The 14,459-nt window shown below is 37.9% G+C and overlaps 1 pseudogene; it reads right to left on the reverse strand.

Moving 5' to 3' along the window:
* Positions 1 to 8,055: 8,055 nt before the first annotated feature.
* LOC113048945 (methylcytosine dioxygenase TET3-like) overlaps positions 8,056 to 14,459 on the reverse strand; it is a 40,881-nt pseudogene continuing 34,477 nt past the window's right edge.

Here is a 14,459-nt window from a genome sequence, read left to right on the forward strand (position 1 = left end):
TCATGTGATTTGGAGGAGGCGTGGCTTTGGAGAGTGATTTGCAGGGAGGGTGGGATCTTATGCATTCACCGCTAGCTTGCTATTGCTAACCTGTGTAGAGATCTATAAAACTTAATCAGTAGAGCATGGTGTTAGACATGCAAGGGTTAATTTGTAAGGAATGCATCCAATTATAAAATTATGATTTTTAATTTTTGTTATTTATGCTCACCAGTCTGTTAGAATGGTTCTTCCTATTTTTCTCTCCATGATATGAAGGAATCAGAGATAGCAAATCATAAATGACACAAATTACATGAACTAATAATCACCAGCTGCTGAGGCTTGTTTGCTTTTAACCCAGATGTTTTTAATTACTGCAGACTTTGCGCTGAAATGATTCATTTTCATTATGCTTGTTTGCTGACAGATCTCTTCTTGGGGATTACTGACAACAAATGAATGAATGAATGAAAATTGTGTTAATAAAAAACTTTTTTCATCACTTTGAGGGTCCTGTTTTATTGTTTGTCAAAGACTGAATCTTCCATTTAATCGCCTGTGAAGCCAGTATTGGAATAAATTTTTAACTCAAGCAGCCAAAGATGATTTTAAATCACTGTTGTAGAGGATGTTTCCTATTCTTAATGTGAAATGATCTTTGGCTGCTTGTGTTTAGATGAATTGTCATAGAGGGAGAAATGCATGGTGCAGTCTGCCCCTGCTGGAACATGTTGTAACTACACTCTCGAGCTGAAAAGAGCATATATATTTCCAGCAAGGCATCTTAACAGCTTGTTAGTGCTCTCTTGTCAGATTTTGCCCAGAATCTGTTCAGCTTGATGTAGAATGTAGTGTAAAAATGCCCAGAGGGACCAATCAAGAAGAGAATGTATTAGCTTTCCTTCCTTTATGATAGAAACATATACAGTATTTGTTCCCCCCTGAATCCTATAGAGCAAACCATTTACGTAGAGTTGCACAATGTTGATTATAACAACAGTAATGATCTTGATCCAGGTGCACAGGGAAACAAATGCGATAAAAGAGAATGTTTTCCCAAAAGTGGCTATGGAGACACTGACTGAGAGATGAATTATGCATTAACTTTTACTCTTAGGACCCTACTAACAATATAATGGTGTGATCGCAGCCTTTAGGGAAATCTATTTTCTCCAACTGAGAAGAACATCAGTCAAACATTTACACGCCGCGCTGAAAGAAAGGAGGAAAACAATCTATCTATCTAGGTTCAGGTTTTTCATATTAGTACTCAAAAGCTGCACTTTTAAATATGCAAAATGAAATACTAATTATTCAAGAATGAAGCTTTTGTCTCCTTTTAACGTGTGCGTCAATAAAAATGAAATTTCCAGTTTGACAGGATTCACAATGTTTTTATGATTGACAGCCATGTTTCAGTTGTATTAAAGACTGGCTCGGGTCAGTGCGCTGGAAGGAAAAATCAAGGACATTGATGCGTTTGTTCTCCAAACACGGACAACTCGTTAAAACGGTGCACTCGAGGTCGTCACGAATGAATGAGTTGAGTTTCTTTCAGCTTCACATTTCCTGCTGGCAAACAGCAGATTCTCAAGAAACTTGAGCTTCTTTTGTGCATCTGTTCATTGTATTAGAGATAGTTTTTATTAGATTAGAGAAGGCAGTGATGATGCCTCTGTGTGGTTCATTAACACAGTACTGCTTTGCACTTTAATATGCAAGATAATCTTTTTATTGCAGACCATGCAGCAATTGCTTTCAGATAACATATTGCTTTCAGCTTTGAATGAGCGAAGAAGTTCTTTGTTAAATCAACAAAGAACATGGGTGTCTATATGCATTTGAAATTGTGATCAAAAAGTATAAAATTTTTATCTTTATTATTATTATTATTATTATTATTATTATTGCATTGCTAAAATAAATAAAACATGAATGAGTCCAATTACAGCTATCGTGGATTTAAAGCCCAGGTGAGATTACTCACTTTTATCACACAAAATATCCTCAGGCATCTTCACACTCCTTGAAAACCAACCAATATAATTATTTATTTCCTTTTATTGATTTTAACCCATTCCTCTTGCATGGTGCGTTTCCAGTGCATTTTTCTGCTTTAAATAGCTCATAGCAAAACTAATTCAAGGTGTTTATTTTGACCATTGATGAGTAGCCCTGCTAAATGAACTTCAGACTAATATTTGTGTTATTAATTATGAGTATGCATTATATTTAAAACAGAATAGGCTACCTTGAAATGTTGAAACCAATCTAATCATTTTAATTAAAATCGGCAGAACTTGACAAAAAATACTACTACTGATGATTTTACATTTCTATCATAAAACAGTTGTTAAATATTAAATATATAGCTGCTTCCATCTTAGCTCACTCATTCATTCCCTGTTAAAAGCATCGCACTGGAATTCATGATTAAAAACAGTAGTTGCATTGAGATAATTCAGGAGAATGTGAGTCAAAAACATTTCATATGTATCAAGTGGTTTTCATCATTAAAGAAGACTGGATCTCTTTCTTTCCTTTAGCTGTTTCTCCAAGATGAAGATGAAGATGAGATGAAATGGTGAGAAGCTGCAGTTTTTTACATATCTGTCAGAAAGAGCTCTCCCTGCTCTGATTAGCTCAGATACAAGTCTGCAATCAAATGCAGGAAAGTTCAAGATTAACTATGTGATCCACATTAAATTTAGATCTTACACTGCATTTTTAGGATAAAGTTTCTTTATGAAACATAACCAAGAGAACTAAAAAAAAGAAAAGAAAGAAAGTCAGTCATTTTCTGGCAGTCTATTTCACAGTTCAGGGGAGCCTTTGTGAATCTGTCTTAAACTGGACTTTGTCTCTCTCTTCATATTTAATGTTTTATTGCAAACAATCCCACATGCCATCTGTTTGATGTTTTTATGAAGATCACCGAGGCTTTCTGACAAGTCAAGACCGTTTCCGTCTGTGCATTTGTGATTGCTCAAAGCTGAGAGTTTCACAGACGAGTCCTCATCATCACACATGCAGTCTGTGTGTTACCTTGAAACGGTTGAAATAAGCTCATTTAAGGAGAAAGTGATGAGATCTGAAACGTATAGGATGTTTTTTATGTTGTTCGCAGCCTAGAATCTTATAAATACATCTGAGAGTTTTACACACCGGTCTGTTATTGTGGTGACATTTTCAAGCCTTGAAACGTGACGCTGAACAAAACGAACTGTGATTGGTTGTTTGAGATGTCAGTCCAACCTCATGGGCGGGGCTTGGCCAATACATCCCAGACCTTCAGCTGTCAGATTGAAGCTCTGGCTACACGAGACTAATGGCACAGTGACCTGTTACATGTTAACAGATCAAGGGAATTTTGTTTTCTCAGTTCATGACCACTTTAATGAGAAATAATTTATAAAAGATTAAATAATATCTGTGCCACTTTCCATAAACAGGGTACAAACTGATGTCCCTTTACATTTTATAAAGCATAAAAGGTACCCTATGTTCTTTAGAGAAAACTGCTAGATATACTACATTATATAAAATATAGTGTGGGAGTCATTCGAAACACAATTATTTTGCTTCCGTCCTCGTTATAAACTGTTGTTCTGTCTACTTTGGAGAAAGACACGAGGATGCTGGAACATGATGAAGGTGAATAAATGATGATAGAACTTTCATTCTGGGTTTACTAAAATAATCCAGAAGCATGAACATGAGCTAGTTTAAAACTAGCCTTAAATAAGGATTATGACATCACTTTCTGCAATCCAATCTTACACAAATGTAAAAAATATTATATTCATATCTATCTATCTTTAAGCAGCATCTTCAATGTCACGTGATCCTTCAGAGCCGTCATTTCTTATCATTGTTGAAACACACACACAAACAAAACAGCAGGTACTGTTTATACTGTGTATGTGTGCATGTATGTAGATATAGATAGATAAGATAGCCACACACATGCATAATATATACTCAATGTTTTATCTCTGCCTAAAAAAAAAAAAAAACGTAAATACAAAAATAATGCATGAAAAACATTCTCAGAAATTGACGCCATTTTAAGCAAGCTTGAATCAAGATATAATGCATTATGCACAGCAATTTATATTCCAACACTTCCCTCCAGATCCTCCTTGATTTCTTTGGTATGTCATTTTATTTTGCATGTATTTTCATCCCTATTTGTGATCTGATCTTCAAAGCGGTTACTGTGATTTGTTTCCATGAAGTATGCAAGCATACGTTTATGCAGCTTTTTTCATGCAACATTTCATAGTGCAACACAACATCTGTCAATGTGTTTGAAACAGGATCGAAAAACTGATGCACAGAAAGAAAGAAAGAAAGAAAGAAAGAAAGAAAGAAAGAAAGAAAGAAAGAAAGAAAGAAAGAAAGAAAAAAAGAAAACGTTTTTGAATTCTGAACATCTTTCAGTATACATTCCGGTCTTTTTCATTCTTAGCTATATTAAATCATATCACATGACTTCATTATACCTATCATCTCTCATATATAGAGCATGAGTCACTTACAGCACAATAATGATGATTTCATGCTCTTTATCAACTGTGAGGATCCTCATACAGATATAAGTCTATGAAAGCATTTGCAAAGCCCACAGAAATAATCATAATGACATGTTTATGACCAGTTCATTGTAAAAATCTGCATCTTCTCTGCATTGCCTCTTCATTCAGCTGAACTTGACCCAGAAATCAATTTTCTTGCTTGCAATATATAGCCACCATAAACTTGTGAATTTAAGATATCCACAGTAATTAAGAAAATGTGTCATGCATGAATCATTTTTATCTTTTTAATATGTCACCATTGTTTAACTTTTTAACTTTTCACATTGAGTCTTCTGAACAGTGATTTTACATCGAGCACAAGTTCCCAGCATGCATTGCATCTTGAAAATATTTAGTTAGTTTCTTCATCGCACTGAAACTGTTGGATTTAATATTTTTATCCATCAGCAGAAATATTTGTCTTTAGTTCAATGAGGCAAAACTGCCCACATGTGTCTATTATGAAGAAGGCTTTGAACATAAACAACTTTTTCTTTTCTTTTTTTTTTTTCTTTTTGGAAAGTATGTTAAAAGCACATTTTAGTTAATATTCATGGTGTCCCAAAATAGCACTTAAGAGTACACTTAGATGATCTTATTATCTTAGGAAGTACTAAATAATAATTTTCAGTGTATTAAGAATAAAATTAGTGCATGCGTGAAAATAATACTCTTTAAGTACATTATGGAAACAGTTTTTTTTCACCTGGGAAGTAATTGATAAAAAAAAATAGTTTTCAGATTTTTTTAGAAAACATGTTTTTGCTAATTTTAGATTATTTAGCTAAAGTCATTTTAAGTGTTGATTTATTTCAGTTCAGTAATTATGGTAAGTGTCACTGGTAACGTCAGAAAGAAAAACTCGTAAGTCTCAGTACACATCTGACATCTCTGATACAGAACACAAGCTCTATTGAAAACCTCCCTATAGACACTGATTCAGAACTATTTGTTCAGGTGTGATTTCACCCATCTGTCTGAAATGGATACACAGCAACAGCACACACTGAATGCCCTGAGAAGCCTTTCAGAGCATCAACATTATTCACATCCAATTAAAAGCCATTTCAACATTTCAGATTAGTAGTTCCATGCTAAATCCTCAACCTGAAGAAGCTGAATCTGGTCTGCTATTCAGAAAGTGTGGTAAAAACTGACAACTAGCCCAATTTCCCTTGGGCTTTTATTCCTGGTGCTGGTCATTATTCTGGGTTTTAGGAAGGCACTCGCTCTCGTCAGTAATTTTACAGTGTAAACAAACGATAATTGTCGTCAGAAAGAGACAGGGTTTCTAAGCGAGAGTGCTGGACCACAGATAAAAGATAAAAGCACACACAGCTGAGTAAAGTTACTGTACATAGAGCTATCTACAGTAACTGTGCATGCTGCATATATATATATATATAGATGGATGGATGGATAGATTCTGTGTGGGTCATTACTGGGATTCTGTAATATTTCAGTCCTCTAGAGTTTTAAATTGGTGGTTCCTGAAAATTAATTGTTAGAACCTTTTCACAACACGTTGGTATAGCTCTTATAATGAATAAAAATAATTATTGCAATTTAATATATTTTTTTAGCTTCTTTTATATGTATCTTAAACAAAGCCTTTTGTATGTATGTATAAAAATGTGTGTGTGTGTACACACTACCGCTCAAAAGTTTGACATCAGTGAGACTTGTAATGTTTTTAAAAAAGTCTCTTCTGCTCATCAAGGCTGCATTTATTTGATCAAAAATACAGGACAAAAACAGTAATATTGTAAAATGTTATTACAATATAAAATAATGGTTTTCATTTTAATATCCTTTAAATCCATAATTTATTTCTGTAATGCAAAGCTGAATATCCATCATCATTACTCCATTATAAAGAGTCACATGATCTTCAGAAATAATTCTAATATGATGATTCATTATTATAATTATCAACTCTTGTGCTGCCAAATATTTTTTGGGAAACTGTGATACTTTTTTCAGGATTCTTTGATGAATAAAAAGTTAAAAAGAACAGCATTTATTCAAAATATTAACAGTATTAATCTTTGCTATCACTTCTTATTAATGTAACACATCCTTGCTGAATAAAAAGTTTTATTTCTTTCAAAAAAGAAACATTTACTGACATTTACATTTTAAAAAAATTTATTCGTCATAGATCCTGAATCCAGTTTCCAGCACTGATAATAAATCAGCATATTAGAATGATTTCTAAAGGATCATGTGAGAGTACAGTATACACATTTAACCCCTGCCTTGCTATTTCTGTACTTCAAAGCACAAATACTTCTAAATCATAGAAATTTCCCACACACTGTTCTCACTGCTGCATGAAACATGGATCTCAGATATGGAAACTGGAAATGTACACTGCTGTGCAGATGATATGAAAGCATGCTGTCTAGTTCAAGTCAAGACTAATTAAGCTAGCAAATGAAAACCATGTAAAGTATCTGAGGTCATGCATTTACAGTGAATGAAGATGATCAGCAGAATGTACATAGCCTACTACCAAAAAATAAATAAATAAAACATTATTTTTTTAAGGTTTAATCACACAACATTTCTTCCATGTTTTTTTAAAATAGTAAATCCCCTTTGTTTACCAAAAAGTTAAGTTAATTTTCAATAATTAAAAGATACATTCAATTAATGTTTTTAATGTTTAATGTGCATCTCAGAAAATTATTTAATTAAAACCCCAACTGAATGGCACTTAAATGCACTTAATTCATTGGTCAACTTTCTTGTCATTGTTCACAGTACAAGTACAGACAGAGAAACAATGGGTAATAATTAAATGTTTATTTTTGATGTATGCATTGAAAAAATAAAAATAGGTTTTTTTCTAAAAAAGGAAACTTAGTTGTTCATTTTAAAAGACCCAGGAGTCTTATTTTCTCTTGCACTTTAATTAAGGAAAAACACATTTTATCTTATTACTTGATTAATCGATGGAATATTTGGTAGAATACTCGAATACTACAGTCTTAATACAGACCATGGTATAGTCAGACTTGTTTAAAAAATATATAACTATGAGGCTGTGGGGAATTCTCACACTAGTTCTTACACTAAATTCTCACACTAAAAAATCAGGCATTTTAATGAGAATGAAAATTGTTAGATCTAATCATTTTATACAGCTTTAATAATCTATATGTAGTTTTTATTCCAGGAAAGAGATCATATAATAATTTGAACAGAGACAACTTGATAAAATGATCCACAATACTGGGCTGTGTACACATAGATATCTGTTGCCATCGTGTGGGCTTGCAGCAAAATACAGCTCGTTGCTATTTCTAATAAAAAAATGAGGCAGTCCTGGATAGGCTTTCAGTCATTTCATGTTAAAACTGACTGGTTTTAATGTTAGTCTTACAATTAATGTGTCATACAAAACAAATCTGTAGTCTTCTGTGATGAAGAGAATGAAGTCAGGATTGGTAATCTGGCAGAAAGTAAATGAGTAAACGCTTCCACAAACTTCCTTGATATTTGTTATTTTTATTTCTTTTTCTTAGTTTCGAACATAAAACAGTATTGTGGCTTTTCCCACATACACTATGTATTCACATAATACACCATACAGCTACAAGGAGAGAGACCAAACAAAAGAGAACACTTTTTACATACTGCATACTCAACATGAAAAATAGAACCAAGAACAATCTTTTACTCATAAAGGAATGTAGCTGCCAGTTTTTTCTTTCTTTTTTCCTTTTTTTTTTCTTCTTTAGACATTGTGTCCTTTTGATGTTTAAAACTGGGCATGATTGATACTCTTTAACAGTGAGTGCTGATAGAGGGGCAGAGTAGTGTGTGTGTGTGTGTGTGTGTGTGTGTGACACCGTGGCCAAAAGGTAGATGTGAGTAAAGAAAGAAGAAAAAGAATATCCAATAATATGACAAAAACGGGTAAAAAGGTTTCTCTGGGCAGTTCAGGTACAGTAGCACCAGAATATTGAATTAACAGTCTATTCACATCAAAAGCACGAGAGTACCTATTCCTCTGCCTGCCATCATGCTCTTCAAGTACCTAAAAATGGAAACTGGATCAAATGGAGTGCTTTTTTTCTTTTCTTTTTTAAAATCGCGAAATGTCATTTCAGAAATAACTACATAAAAAGGTTTAAAAATGATCAGCACCATATAGGTTTCTTCTCAAAACACGTATCAATTTAAGAGCCCAAAGAACTGTTTGCCAAGAGTCTTTCCACAGTGAACTCTATGGGGTAGCACCATGGTTCAAAAGCCATTTAGGGTGAATATAACCGCACCGGGCTTCAAGAACGGTCTTGAAACTCAGCTTTTTAAACATAGGGGTATCTCTCACATCTCTAAGAACAAGTGACAATCAGGATAATATAATGTCAGTGCAGACTCAGAGCTCTGGAAGACTCGCCCCACTCAATATTTAATCAAAGAAACAAAAGTAATGAGCATAACATGATCTACCGAGAGTTTTCAACTGAAAGCGGTCACAAGATAAGCTTTTCAGTTCTATGGCCAATTTTTTTTTTTATGTAAAAGTGATGTACTTTCACTCCCTTTCATTACAAAACAGAAAAAAGCGAGTCCTGAATGCTTGCGAACCGCATTATTCAACAAGTTCACATTAGTTTCTTTGTTCTCCATTAGTTTCTGGTTTCTAGACGTGGATCAGATGCAGGGGAAGGAAGCCGGTGATGATGGTAGTACAGAGGTATTGGTGTAAGTACAGTACTCATGAAAAGAAGGACAGCAGTATCTTGAGTAGACCGACAAAACATCCTGCTTCGTGGTCTGTTGTTGACGGCTTGACATACAGACAACTGAAGACTAAAAATTCAGGAATCATTCATGATTAGGCCATCATCCCTCACCAGTTAAATAATCTTACCTAAATATTTACCTATTTACATTTCTATCTCTCCCAATAAAATTCCATTAAAACACAAACTAGGTTTCAAGTTGTCAATAATCCGTTCTTATTTTTTTTTCCTCATTAAAATCAAGATTAAAAGTGCTTTTATAAAATCCTCTCTTCGATATTTACAATTTCTCTAAAATGAACAAACAAACCAAAAAAATAAAAAAAATCATCATAAAAAAAAAAATGACAGCAAATCACAATAACAATAATCATCATTATATAATAAATAAGAATAAAAAAGTAGGTATGAATGTGGATGTAGGCAGCAAGCCTGCAGTCTGTAGCGCCCGTGTGTCTGTAGCATGTTGTGACTGGGACCAGTGTCTGTACAACATGAGGTAAAGAGCTTTAGGACAACTTAATGAGCACCAGGATCTTCTCTGTGAGTGTCAAGCATCTTACAGCCCTGTGTAAACCAGCAGCAGCCCTGCATTGCTCTCTGTATGTAGCTCACAGACAGGCATTCACATACATTCTAACCAGTTTAGGAATCCATACACACACACACACACACACACACACACACACACACGTGCATTATGTAGTTATGCATGCATCCGCACAAACTACTGAGCCAAAACCATATGCATTTCCATTCAGCACCATGAATTCCAGGTATAGGTGATGTCTCTGGGCAAAAAGAGAGAGGAGGGCTGCTTGTAACGAGAGGGCAACTTTAGAGGAGCATAAAGGCTCATAGTAGCACCAACTCCAAGAAATGTGCTCTGTCCGTTAGGCTGGTGGGTGTAACCGGGTGTAACCAGCAGGGTCATAAAATATCTGACTCATCATCACAAATGGGTAACAACAGATAAATCAGGAAATGGAAGACGTGTTCAGTTTACACAGAGCCGGTGGTGCGTATCTAAAACCAACCAGATACGCTGATGTTACAAATCTATAGATACTCATCTGTAATGGCAGTTTTTCTTACCTACTGCAGTTCCAAGTCTCAACTCTACACTCTACAGTCAATCTGAACACATCTAGGTGAATCAAGCTGAATTTTCAAGCCAATAAAACTTTTGGAATTCCCTGTTTGAGCCAAGTCTGGATTGTGGAAATCATATGCTTAAGACCCACGGTGGGTTATCTGCAGCTCTTTAGGGCGGTTCGATTAAGGTGGATTTTTGCTAGCACTATCAGCACCTTAGTCTGAACATGTAAAATGGGCAGTGAATAATGGCCAATGAAACTGCAGGCAAATGAATCAGCACCAATCAGGTGACACAATGGAAGGCTGAACCAAGACTGACATCTGCTGCTAAAAAGCACCCAGGTCCTGCACCTGCCTCTGTATTGTGAGGGCAAAGTTAGAGACACTTGAGACCGAAAATAAGCACCATTTGAAGGGATGAGAAACTTTACAGATTTCATCAGAGTGGCACCAAACAGAAAGGCCCAAGTTGGTGTCTGGTCCTCTCTTTCTTGGTCACATGTTCAGTGACTAGCGCAAAGATGCCTTAATGCAGCCAGAGAAATGTGACTTGCAATGATGTGAAGGCGCTTCATCAGTAAAGAGAGGTTGGTGGGGGTGGGAGAGGCAAAAAGCGCAACAAAAATGCTGATTAGCTTCTTCTCATGTTCACAATGAACAAGCCAGAATGAAGAAAGGAGGTCTTCTTAGTCAAGAGAGGGCAGAAAAAATCATAATATTAACAACAATGATGAAAAAACAATAACATTCAAATAAAAATATTAATCTTCATAATATAATAACAATACCTGTAATATCAACGTTGACAGTAACAATAGCAATTGTAATAATATTGATAATAGAGCAATAATAATTAGAATAATCAAATTCACTTAAGGAGGGGTAGCTATGGAAATCCCTCCCACGTTGGAGAGAGCAAGAGCACCATTGACAGCATGTCCGTTTGGGGTGTTCCCAAACTGCTGTCAAAATTTGAGGTAAAAGAAAAAAAAAGTGAAAAAAGTGCCCCGTCTTCTATTCTCCCTCCCTGGTGGCCTGAGAGAGCTGTTGGAGCTAGAAGAGGGGAAGCAAATGGTAAAGGAGCCAGCTTATCATTTCTATTCCCATCTCTGGCTCCAGGGGGCGACAGTCTACAAGAGTTCACACGAATCGACTGTAAGGACCAGTGAGGTGTGTGGATGGGTAGGGTGAAACTGTGACCATGGTGGTGGTATGCTGTGTGGGCGCCATCCGTGTCACTACACCCTCTCGTTTGTCCTTGGCTTGTCCAGTGGATGGGCTCGCCGATCCAGCCGCCCACTTGCGTTTTTTCCCGTAGGCCTTAATGTCTTCCTGTGAGAGACCCAAAAGAGCTGCTTCTTGTTGCCGCTGTTGCGCTCGCTCGGCTAGGAGTTTCATTTTGGACTCCCACAAAGCCAGACCGTGGCACGGCTGGTTCAGGTTCTTGTGCTGGTAGAAGACCAGGGATATGCGGCTCGGGTGTGAGCGGTCAGGCTTTTTGAGTGGCGTGGTGGCATGAAGCTCCCGCCGGGCGCATTCGATCAGGATTGAGCCGTGAGTGGGGGCAACTGCTACTCCGCCAATGTTGGGGTCCAAGAAGTTGTGTTCGCTGTCTGACCACTCCTCTTCCTCCTTGGCGTCACGTTCACTCTGGGTCTCTGCCTCACTGTCCCAACACGCCTGATTATCTGACTTTTGCAGCGCATCGGGAAACAAGCGTCCCTCAGGAGCTGGAGATGGTGTGTTCCCTGCTGCCAATCCACCACCAGATTTCCAGGCTTTCTCCTGGAGTCCCAAAGGTGCAGAGCCACAATTCTCACCTGCTTGGGAGAGCATTTTATCGGGGAAAGCACCAGCAGGGCTGCCTTGCCTTATGCCACCAGTGCCATAACACATGGGTCCGTATGGACCCCACGCTTTAGGTTGGGGACTAGGGGAAGGGCTACCCCACTGTCTTGGGGTGGACAGGTGTGGAGAAGGTGCAGGTGATGGACCTGCTTTCAGGGATGGGGACGGAGAAGGGGAAGGGGATGACATTGGAGTGTTAGGGCAGGAATAGGAATTCCATTGTTGCTGCTGTAGATACTGAGGGTGTTCATGTTGCTGGTGGAGCCTCTGCTTGTCCGGAGTGAAAGGCGAATTGGTCGGACCTGGTCTGATATTTCCATCCCAGCCTTTAGGGATAATGCTACCGTTTGGTTTGTGCCCAGGCCAGCCTTCGGGTTTTGGCGTGGTACTGGGAGTGGAGGGGCAGCTTTGAGCTTGGCCATCCAATCTGCCATCATACAGTGGCACATCCATGGGCTCCTGCTTGATGATGGGCGTAGAGCGGTGTGTCTGCTCCAGGGATGGAGTACGACTGGGTGGAACAGGAGACTGGGAAAACTCTGAAGGGTGTGGGTACCCTTGAATGGATGCATCAGCCATTTGTTGCTGTGGGCGGCTGGTATAGGCCTGTGCCAGCTTGGCTTGGAGACTCTGAACATCTGGCTTCTGGTCAAATGGTACAGCAGAGGCTTCTCCAGCTTTGGGCCATGATCCATTATTATATCCCAAGAGCTCAGGAGGAAAAAGTGCACTGGGAGGGTAGTTGTAATAACCATAGCGTATTTCTTGGAGGTTGGGGTGAAAGCCATTGATGGGGCTCTGCGCAGGAGGTTGGCCATTGGTTGGGATGTGACCTCTTGCATAGTTACCAGGGAATGAGAATGAACTGTTCATGCTGCGGGGATCAGAGGGTGTCTTGCCGTTTCCTAGTGCTGGGTAGCCACGTACGGCTCCATTGAAGGGCTGGAAGCGGTCGACAGGCTCTTTTTTAATGGTTGGTTCACCTCTTGTTTTGGAATAGCTAGATAACAGACAAAGAAGAAAAAGATAGTAGTACTTTACTTTAAACAGTCATTAATTTAACTACCTTTTTCAAATTTTACATGAGCTGGTTTATGCATATAGAGATAAACTGATATCTCACAACTGACCTTTATTGCCATGCTGAGGGTGGGGTGACTCCATGTGGTGCATCTCCATCTTGACAGTCTTCTCTGGGGTTTCTGCAAGTTGCAATTTCCTGTTTTTCTTCTCCGACGCAGCCTTTTTGGCCTCCAACCTACGCTGTCGGCAGGATTTAGCAGGTTCTGGAAGTTTTCTAACCTGTCGGCGGAAGTTATTGAGCACCTGAATGGCTCCTGTCTGCATTTTGAGACGCTGGTTCTCCTCACTTCCGAATTCATCGATTGAAGAGATCTTGTATAGCGGAAGCACATGCAGCTGCTCGTCTTCTGGGAGTGTGCCCACTCTGCGATTGTCCTCTTTCGTAAGAGTGCACACCTGGAAGTAATGAAATTAGGCAGTGTAAGGCCAGCTAATAAGGCCCATATATAGGGTAAATATCCTACTGCCTATGGTACACAAACACATGTCTAAATTTGACAAGTGAAGCCTTTTCTTTTCTATGTACAGGATGGGGTTTAACGGCACATGATCATAAATGATACATAACATACCACTGTGCAGCCATTGTGGAGGTTATGCTGGTCTTTGTGAGCATGGGCACAGAAATCCATGCATGCAGTGACTCCTGAAAACGGCCGTCCTTCCTTCAAACCCAACCGACAATCTGAAGCAATCTTCTCATTTACACACTAAATAACAGAAAAATGCAATAATTATTTAAAATAAACAAGTTATTAATTCAGTTTCTGTAACCCTTCCTGATAGCATAATTCACTGGTATACAAATAAAGAAAAACTTCTTGATCACCTGAAATCCCACCAAAGCTACAAGGTCCATAATTAGCAGAAACGTGGTTTGGTTTAATGTTAATGAATGGCATAAACAGTGCACCATTCAGCATAGCGTGAAATTTCGAATAAAACAAACCTGGTTACTGTAGGCCTGGGGAGCCAGTCTCTTATACACAGGGGCCACATGTGTGGCCAAGTTTTGGAAGTTATCCCTGAGATTGTCCTCCTGTACGGAAAAAATAAATTATTGCAAATGTGTTTACTTAAAACCATCGTGAACGGTAAAAGGCTATTG

This window comes from Carassius auratus, chromosome 30 (assembly GCF_003368295.1).
Source record: "Carassius auratus strain Wakin chromosome 30, ASM336829v1, whole genome shotgun sequence".
Lineage (NCBI taxonomy): Eukaryota > Metazoa > Chordata > Actinopteri > Cypriniformes > Cyprinidae > Carassius > Carassius auratus.